This window comes from Ranitomeya imitator, chromosome 3 (assembly GCF_032444005.1).
Source record: "Ranitomeya imitator isolate aRanImi1 chromosome 3, aRanImi1.pri, whole genome shotgun sequence".
In the NCBI taxonomy this organism is placed as follows: Eukaryota; Metazoa; Chordata; class Amphibia; order Anura; family Dendrobatidae; genus Ranitomeya; species Ranitomeya imitator.
This window is the reverse complement of record NC_091284.1, coordinates 541,323,434-541,333,189: the sequence shown is the minus strand read 5'-3', so window position 1 is coordinate 541,333,189 and position 9,756 is coordinate 541,323,434. Positions and strand designations below refer to the sequence as shown.

The 9,756-nt window shown below is 45.4% G+C and overlaps 1 protein-coding gene across 3 annotated transcripts in view; it reads left to right on the top strand.

Annotated features, from left to right (window-relative positions):
* Positions 1 to 3,622: 3,622 nt before the first annotated feature.
* The window catches only part of HERC2 (HECT and RLD domain containing E3 ubiquitin protein ligase 2), a 296,865-nt gene continuing 290,731 nt past the window's right edge, over positions 3,623 to 9,756 (top strand). For all 3 annotated transcript variants that reach the window (XM_069757837.1, XM_069757836.1, XM_069757835.1), the window contains exon 1: positions 3,623 to 3,718. The gene's annotated coding sequence lies outside the window, so the exon portion shown is untranslated. The remainder of the gene's footprint in view (positions 3,719 to 9,756) is intronic.

Here is a 9,756-nt window from a genome sequence, read left to right as displayed (position 1 = left end):
ATTCTCACAGTGCATGCTGTCACGGAGTTGGGGCGCCAAACTGAATTCTTGCCATTGGAGCAGGAAAACCTAGATCCACCTCTGGAAGGGGGTCCTCACTTTTAACCCCTTTCTGACATTAGACGTACTATCCTGTCGAGGTGGTCTGGGCCCCTATATCATATGCGATCAGCCGCGCTCACGGGGGGTGTGCGGCCGGGTGTCAGCTGATTATCACAGCTGACATCCGGAACTATGTGCCAGGAGCAGTCAACCACCGCTCCCGGCACATTAGCCCCTGGAACACTGCAATCAAACATGATCACAGCGAACGTGATGTGATCGCATTGTTCTGAGTGCCTCCTCCGTCTTCATCCCTGCAGGCCCCGGATCCAAAATTGCTGCGGGGGTCCTGCAGGGAGGTGGCCTGCAAGCCTTCTGCACTGCCTGTCAGATCGCTGATCTGACACAGTACTTTGCAAAGTGTCAGATCAGCGATCTAACACTATACAGTGATGTCCCACCCTGGGACAAAGTAAAAAAAAAAAAAATATTAACAGGTGTAAACAAACAAAAAATATATTCCTAAATAAAGAAAAAAAATATTGTTCCAATAAATACATTTCTTTATGTATAGGAATATAAAACAATAAAAGTACACATATTTAGTATTGCCGCGTCTGTAATGACCCGGCGTATAAAACTGTCCCACTAGTTAACCCCTTTAGTGAACACCGTAAAAAAAAAGAGGCAAAAAACAATGCTTTATCATCATACGCCGAACAAAAAGTGGAACACGTGATCAAAAAGACGGATATAAAAAAAGATGGTACCGCTGAAAACGCTATCTTGTCCCGCAAAAAATAAAAGCGTCAAACTTAAAAAAATGATATAAATGAGGTATTGCTGTAAACGTATTGACCCGAAGAATAAAACTGCTTTATCAATTTTACCAAACGCGGAACGGTATAAACGCCTCCCCCCAAAAGAAATTCATTCTGCCTAACAAAAATCAGAATAAAAAGCGATCAAAAAATGTCATGTCCCGAAAATGGTACCAATAAAAACGTCAACTCGTCCCGCAAAAAACAAGATCTCATGTGACTCTGTGGGCCTAAATATGGTAAAATTATAGCTCTCAAAGTGTGGTGATGCAAAAATTATTTTTTGCAATAAAAAGCATCTTTTAGTGTTTGACAGCTGCCAAACATAAAAACCCGCTATAAAAACCCACAATAAATAGTAAATAAAACCCCCCCTTATCGCCGCCTTAGGGAAAAATAATAAAAAAATAATAATGTATTAATTTCCATTTTCCCATTAGGGTTAGGGCTAATGTTAGGTTTGGGGCTAAAGTTAGGGTTGGGGCTAAAGTAAGGGTTGGGGCTAGAGATACGTTAACAGTTGGGTTAGGGGTGTGGTTAGGGTTAAGGTTGGGATTAGGGGTGTTTTGGGGTTAGGATTAGGGTTGTGTCAGGGTTATGGTTGGGATTAGGGCTGTGGTTACTGTTGGGATTAGGGGTGTGTTGGGGTTAAGGGTGTGTTGGGGGTTAGGGTTGGAGTTAGAATTGGGGGGTTTCCACTGTTTAGACACATCAGGGGCTCTGCAAACGCAACATGACATCCGATCTCAATTCCAGCCAATTCTGCGTTGAAAAAGTAAAACGGTGCTCCTTCCCTTCGGAGCTCTGCTGTGCGCCCAAACAGTGGTTTACCCCCACATATGGGGTATCAGCATACTCAGGACAAATTGGACAACTTTTGTGGTCCAATTTCTCCTGTTACCCTTGGGAAAATAAAAATTTGGGGGCTAAAAAAATCATTTTTGTGGGAAAAAAATGATTTTTTATTTTTACGGCTCTACAGTAAACTTTAGTGAAACACTTGGAGGTTCAAAGTTCTCACAACACATCTAGATAAGTTCCTTGGGGGTCTAGTTTCCAATATGGGGTCACTTTTGGGGGTTTTCTACTATTTAAGTACATCAGGGGCTCTGGAAACGCAATGTGACTCCCACAGACCATTCCATCAAAGTCTGCATTCCAAAACGCCACTTCTTCCCTTCCGAGCTCTGCCGTGAGCCCAAACAGTGGTTTTCTCCCACATATGGGGTATCAGCGTACTTAGAACAAATTGCCCAACAACTTTTGGGGTCCAACTTCTCCAGATACCCTTGGGAAAATACAAAATTGGGGGCTAAAAGATCATTTTTGTGGGAAAAAAATGATTTTTAAATTTTCACGGCTCTACATTATAAACTTTAGTGAAACAATTTGTTGTTCAAAGTGCACACCACACATCTAGATAAGTTCCTTAGGTGGTCTACTTTCCAAAATGGGGTCCCTTGTCGGGGGTTTCCACTGTTTAGGAACATCAGGGGCTCTCCAAACGCGACATGGCGTCTGATTTCAATTCCAGCCAATTCTGCGTTGATAAAGTCAAATGGCGCTCCTTCCGTTCCGAGCTCTGCCATGCGCCGAACTGTGGTTTACCCCCACATATGGGGTATCGGTGTACTTAGAACAAATTGCACAACAACTTTTGGGGTCCATTTTCTCCTGAAAACTCTTGGTAAAATAAAACAAATTGGAGTGGAAGTAAATTTTTTGTGAAAAAAGTTAAATGTTCATTTTTTTTTAAACATTCCAAAAATTCCTGTGAAACACCTGAAGGGTTAATAAACTTCTTGAATGTGGTTTTGAGCACCTTGAGGGGTGCAGTTTTTAGAATGGTGTCACACTTGGTTATTTTCTATCATATAGACCCCTCAAAATGACTTCAAATGTGATGTGGTCCCTAAAAAAAAAATGGTGTTGTAAAAATGAGAAATTGCTGGTCAACTTTTAATCCTTATAACTCCCTAACAAAAAAAATGTTGGTTCCAAAATTGTGCTGATGTAAAGTAGACATGTGGGAAATGTTATTTATTAACTATTTTGTGTGACATCTAGTTTTGCCAAATTTTCATTTTTTTGACAAATGAAAGCATGTAATATCAAAAATTTTTAAACCACTATCATGAAGCCCAATATGTCATGAGAAAACAATGTCAGAGTCATCAGGCTCCGTTGAAGCGTTCCAGCGTTATAACCTCATAAAGGGACAGTGGTCAGAATTGTAAACATTGGCCCGGTCATTTATCATGGAGAGCCTCTGCACACGGTGTAGCTCCACCAGTCTGGTCACCCATCCCACCGCATGCAGCTCAGGAACAATGAACGCTAGACGACCACCTACACCAACCATGAAGCGTGGCCATATTGGTTACCCCCAACTCTAACAGGAGAGGGCACTTCAAGGACTCCTCTGCACCGGCATTTTCCCCTCACTAGGCACCACCATGCACACCAAATAATCACGATCACCTGAACGCACTGAGAGCGCCACTTCCCGCCCTCCTGCCCTCAGCCTGCCCGCGGCGTGACTGACACTGTGCACTACGCACTCAGCATACGCATCCAGACGCCTGGCAACATGTCACGTGACAGGTGCTGGCGTGACGTCTACGCTCCACCCACACCCCTCCCCTTTGCAGCTCTGGGAGGATGTCCCGCCCATCCACTTCGCTGATTCGTTGGAGGTGTTGTGTTCTGCTGTGTGATTGGCTAATATTCTGCAGGCTGCGTCTTGTTCTTCCTGTGTTGCCTACAGAGGCCGCCTGATCCTGACGGGTGAGCTGGGTACCTGCCGTGGCAGGCTGTGCGAGTGACCCGCTGGGGGTTGGTGGCCCTCAGATCAGGTGAGTGCGGCCTGAGCTGTCACATCCGGGTCCTGGAGCATGCCCCCTATTCTAGTACGAGGATATGTGCCGGGCTGTGATCACTGCGCCCTGTGTGTGATGGGCGCAGCGCTACCTCCATACACTGGCCATCAGTCACTGAGCACTAGTCTGCGGAGTACAGGGTGACGGTTTAGGACGTGTTCTCTGCGTATCTCCTCTCCATCGCCAGCTATGTATAGTCCCCTTCCAGCAATGACCAGGCTCGCTGGGCGCAGTACTCACCCTCCCCAGGTCCAGTCTATGGGATTGTCTGCATCTCTGGCAGCCAGTCGGTGAGCTCCGCAGGGGCTGTCTACACGGGCAGAGCTGTCGCTGTGAGTGCTGCTGCCAGAGACTGCGTGCCTGACCCGGGGACAGTGGGTGACATCTGACCGGGGCGAAACAGTCTGACATGGGACGTCGGTGTCTGCTCCTGCCACTAGTAATCCGGATGACGTGGCCGCCCTCGTGGCACTGGTCAGTCAGACATCGGCAGCCTCAGACGTTGTGTGATCAGTGACTTCTCTGTGTCGTGAAGCGACTTTGGGTTTGACAGATTCGGAGATGAAGGGAAACTGATGTGGACGTTTATCCAGTAGATTTCTATAGGATCTTTCTGATCCAAAATGCTACTTGTTCATTTTCCCCATCTCACTCCGTGATTTTACAATAGAGACTGATAGAAAAGCCGGAGCGCAACAGATGTGAAAACTGATCCCAATGCAATGAATAAACGGGAGCCCTTTACTTGGCAGTAAGTCTGGTGATCGTAATTCACGGTGTCATAGGTCCCATACTGCAGGGTCAGGCTGGGGTGTCTGGGGCCCACCCTACATCTAGATGCAAATATCCACGTTATCGTTGACTGTAAAACACAGGCACATCTACTGTGCGCCCCCATTACTGGGATGTGTAATTACGGTAGTTTGCAGTAAAGGTGATGAAAAGCGGACATCACCGATCCACAGGTTGGGTAGGTGATAACGTCTTGATTGGTGGAATCCGACCATTGGAAACCGCACCGAAGAATGGGGAAGTTTTATCCATGACAGGACACTTTTATCCCCATTTAAAAATGGAGCGTCAGATAGGATGTCTGACCACAGATCCATTCATCCTCTTTGGGGGCTTCCAGAAAAAGCCAAGTGCAGCCACTTAGGGAATGAATGGATCGGTGGTCAAGTCGTACATGCAGCTCCATACTAATGGAGATAAAAGTTCCACGTTTTGGAGATCAGTGCAGGTTCCAGCAGTCGGATCCCCAGCAATCAATAAAAAAAAAAGTATAATAGAAGCACGTCACCACATCTGTGTTTAACACCCACTCCTGATTCTGGCTTACAGATACTGAGGTAAAATACTGAACCTGGCCTCAGGATAGGTGATTACTTGTTTTCACTGGAGAATGACTGTAAGTACATATTTGCTATTGTGTAATAGTCACAGGACAGAGAGGGGTTAAAGATTCAACTATTTAATCTCTATTGGAAATCAAGAAACTTCCTCTTATTGATATCAGAGCGCTCAAGTGACCTCAATACACAATGGACTATAACAAGACCAATGATACCAAATACAAGGAACAACTACAACACTGTGACCAGACTACATATTACCATCACATAGTGACCAAAGAATACCACATACAAGGGGTAAAAAGCATCACACCATAACCAGATCACATATCACCGCCACATAGTGACTGAATAATACCACATATTGTACAAGAGAGAAATACCGCCACACCATAACCAGACAACATATTACCACCACATAATGACCGAAAAATACCACATACAAGGGACAAATACAGTCACACCATGACCAGATCACGTAGTGAATGAATAATACAACATGTAGGGGATAAATATTGTCACACCATTACCACAACATAGTGACCGAATACTGCAATACTGATCATATAATAAAAAACACAGTAGTAATAACATTAATGTTACTGCTGGTGACATTACACACAGGAGGTCTGTATATAGTGTCAGTGTACAGGTAATTTAGTACTCACCAGTGACATTATACACGGGGACTGTGTATATAGTGTTCGTGTACAGGTAAATCGGTGATCACCAGTGACATTACAGAATGTACAGTGCTCCTGTGTAGGCTTGAGCGAAACGGATCGGACAAATTCAAAAGTCGCCGACTTTTGGCAAAGTCGGGTTTCATGAAACCTGACCCGATCCTAGTGTGGGATCGGCCATGCGGTCGGCAATCTTCGCGCCAAAGTCACGTTTCGTATGATGCGTTTGGCGCCATTTTTTCAGCCAATGAAGGAGCGTGGTAAGAGTGATGACATAGGTCTTAGGGGCGTGGACGCCTATCGCCATCTTGTTGCTTGTGCGCTGTAGCGATTTGCAATGTGTAACACCAGCTTTCCTGTTCAGGGACGGAGGAGAGAGAGAGAAAATAAAAAAAAAAAAATATTAGATTTCCCACTGACTTTGCATTGGGTTTCGTGTTTCGGTCGATCCCCGACTTTTCGCCATAATCGGCCGATTTCACTCGACTCGACTTTTGAGTTAGTCGGGTTTCGCGAAACCCGACTCGACCCTAAAAAAGTAAAAGTCGCTCAACCCTACTCCTGTGTATAATGTCATTGGTGATCACTGCATTACCTGTACACAGACACTATACACAGAGCTCCTTTGTATATAGTGTACGGGTAATACAGGGTTCACCAGTGCCATTATACACAGGCGCTATGTATATAGTATACAGGTAATACAGTGACCACCGGTGATATTACACACAGGAGCTCTGTATATAGTATTCATCATTGCTTTTCTTCTACATCTGGCACAGACTGCTATTACTTCGTTCAGCTAGGACTCATCTCATCAGTATATAATACAGGTATCAGTTGCTGATCGCTTCCAGACCACATTAACCTCTTTATTTTTATTTTTTTTTCCCCCACTTCTACATTTTAGTCAGATGAAGAAAAAACCAGCATAGTGCCGCCCTGCACAGCAACTTGACCCCCTTTTGTTCCCCCATGGAAGATAGTATCCTCAAAAGTAAATTAAATTACAGCAGTAATAATGTCCCCTGATAGACCCCTACAATTATGTTCCCCACTTACCACCATAAACCAATAATATATGTTCCTCATCCTGACCCACATACAGTATATCACCCCTTTATTTAGTAATGTCCCCATCCTAGGCCCTTTTATTTAATAATATCCCCATGCTGGGCTCCTTTATTTAATGTCCCCAACCTGGACCCCTTTATTTAATAATGTCCCCAACCTGGGTCCCTTTATTTAATAATGACCCCATCCTATGACCCTTTATTTAATAATGTCCCCATCCTATGACCCTTTATTTAATAATGCCCCCACTGGGCACCTATGTCCACTTTACTAAGGTCCCCATCCTGGGCTCCTTTATTTAATGTCCCCTTCCTAGGCTGCTATGTTGCTCCTATGTCCACTCCCCCCCCCCCCCTTCCCGGGGTCCTCTTGCGACTTCATATTCGGTTGGGTTGCTAAAATGGTCGCCGACAGCAGCTGTGACAGGGCGCTCTGATGTGTGACAGGTCACGTGCTGGTGTCACATAGCTGTAACATTGAAGGGTCACCGGCCTATCAGATGTCACGAGCTTTGGCGTGCGGCCTTTATGTGGGCATGCGGCTGTTTAACGTCACTGCTATGTGATGTTGGCACACGGCTTCTACCAGCAGAGCGCCCGGTCACAGCTGAAGCCTTTGCGTTGTTGCGGCGGGTCAGGTAACCCTGTGTACGAGCGCCTCCTGCCTGCACTTTTAAAGGGCCCGTGCCCCTTAAAACTGTGTTGTTGTGTGTGTGTTTTTTTTTTTTTTTTTTTCTTCTCTCCCTCGGTCTCTGGCCCATTGAGCATTTCACCCGTACCCCGCCAGGCCAGCCCGACCATGGGCACGTGAATGCACCGTAATCTTAAACTGATGTTAGGGCCCCCGTTTCTTCACTGGGGACACATGGACACCTTGTGAGCTGGCTTCCACCCCGGTACTATCTCTCGCTGTGTCGGTTACTTGGGATAATCTTTGTTTCTGGGCACAGTCACACCCTGTCATGCACAGATAGGGAATGGGTGTCGCTTGCTGCCTGTCTGCATTGACAGTCTCTAATATGCTTATCTAATGTCTGGTGGTCCTTGTCGGAGGATGCTTTTTAGGTGTATTGTCGGGTTTACCCAGCAGTACATTTATCACAGTAGGTCTAATAGCTGGTGCCGCCATTGGGTTGAATATCTTGCAGGGACGGGCTGTGGGCAGAAATACCAGCCTTCCATATCCACAGACAACATGGCAGCCTGTTCACCTGGATGATGGAAGGAGCCACGTCTTCATGGCACTCTCCACTCAATATATGGCTCATCCTTACAGTTGTAGATGGCAACTATTAAAGGGCTTTATTAAGAATGACAAATTCCTTTAAGAGCTTTCACACAACTGTATATACAGGTTGTGCCATGTATATGGATACACCTAAATGAAATGGGAATGGTTGGTGACATCTACTTCCTGTTTGTGGCACATTAGTATATGGGAGGGGAAACACTTTTCAAGATGGGTGGTGACCATTTTGAAGTCAGCCATTTTGGATCCAACTTTATTTTTTTTCAATGGGAAGAGGGTCGTTCCCATTTTATTTAGGTGTATCCATATAAATGGCCCACATTGTACATCGAGTGAGTGCTATCCGTTTTTCTTATCAGCACTCGGACCAATGTTATGCAATGGGGCATTTTATTCACTGACAGACTCCCTGTGAAAAAAAAATCGCAGCCTGTTATTTCACTTTGAAATCGTATTCCGCTCACCCACTCAAGTTTGTAGGACGTTGGAAAATGTCAGACTGCACTCAGATGACATACATGTGCAGTCCGATCTCAGTAAACTCACAGAATGGAGAAATCTTGTCTTCATCTTTTCCTCACAGTGTGATCCGATTCTTGCACCCCAAAGAATATGATCGTACTGTGCTGACACTCGGATCGCACTCTGATCAGCGCCATTTGCATAATTATTATTTTTCGAGCACCATTGATTCCATGGTGCTGTACATGAGGAGAGCTCACATACAGAATGCAAATTACCGTACAAACAATGACTGACCGGACTCGTCTGAAAGACGCCATGTGCATATACGCTAAGTGTGCTTTCGCATTGCGTTCTGTGTTTCCGTCGGGGCATACGCCTGAAATCCTCTGCAAAACGGGGTCCGGACTTGTGCGCTGACAGGACATGTAGACTGTAATGGTGATGACAGAGTGAAGGTATGCACCTTTTTCGGGACTGTATGGGAGGAGGACGCTCGGCTGTAGTCTACTACGTCTGAGTGTCCACCTCCTGTAGTTGCGCATGTTCGCTCTGCTGTCGCCATTCCAGTCGATTGACCCCGTCTGCGTCCGGACTCCATTTTGCAGGCGATTTTGGGAGGATGCCCTGATAGTGCACAGAACGCAATGTGAAAGTGGACACAGCTTTCCACCTGAAAAAGCCATGCAAAAGCACTGCAGAAAATGACCTACCATTTCTTCCGGTCCTACCAGTGACTGTTACCCTCTGTCACATTTTAGAGGTGTTTTTTGTTATTGTAATTTTTTTTTTATCTATACCTCTGCACACAATCAGCACGTGATGACTTTCATACTAGGATGTTTACATGCATCATTCTAGATCATGGATGTTTTTGGTCTGTTAAAGGGAACCTGTCAGCAGGGTTTCACCCCCCAAACTATTTATGTGCACAGACAAGTCCAATAATATGCTTATATGCCCAGTCCATGCCTATCTCCATTACTGCGAAATCGGCGTCAGCTGATTAATATACATATGGCCGTGGTAGATCTGACGCCTTTGTCACTCCAGCTCTATTCCCTGCTCAGTTCCACCACATTCTGTTTGACTGACATCCTCTATGCTGTGTGGCTTCAGGGACTAGATCTGGAGTGACAGAAGCTTCAGATCTACAGCCTCATCTGTATAGAGGAATGGGCTTGATATGTAATGA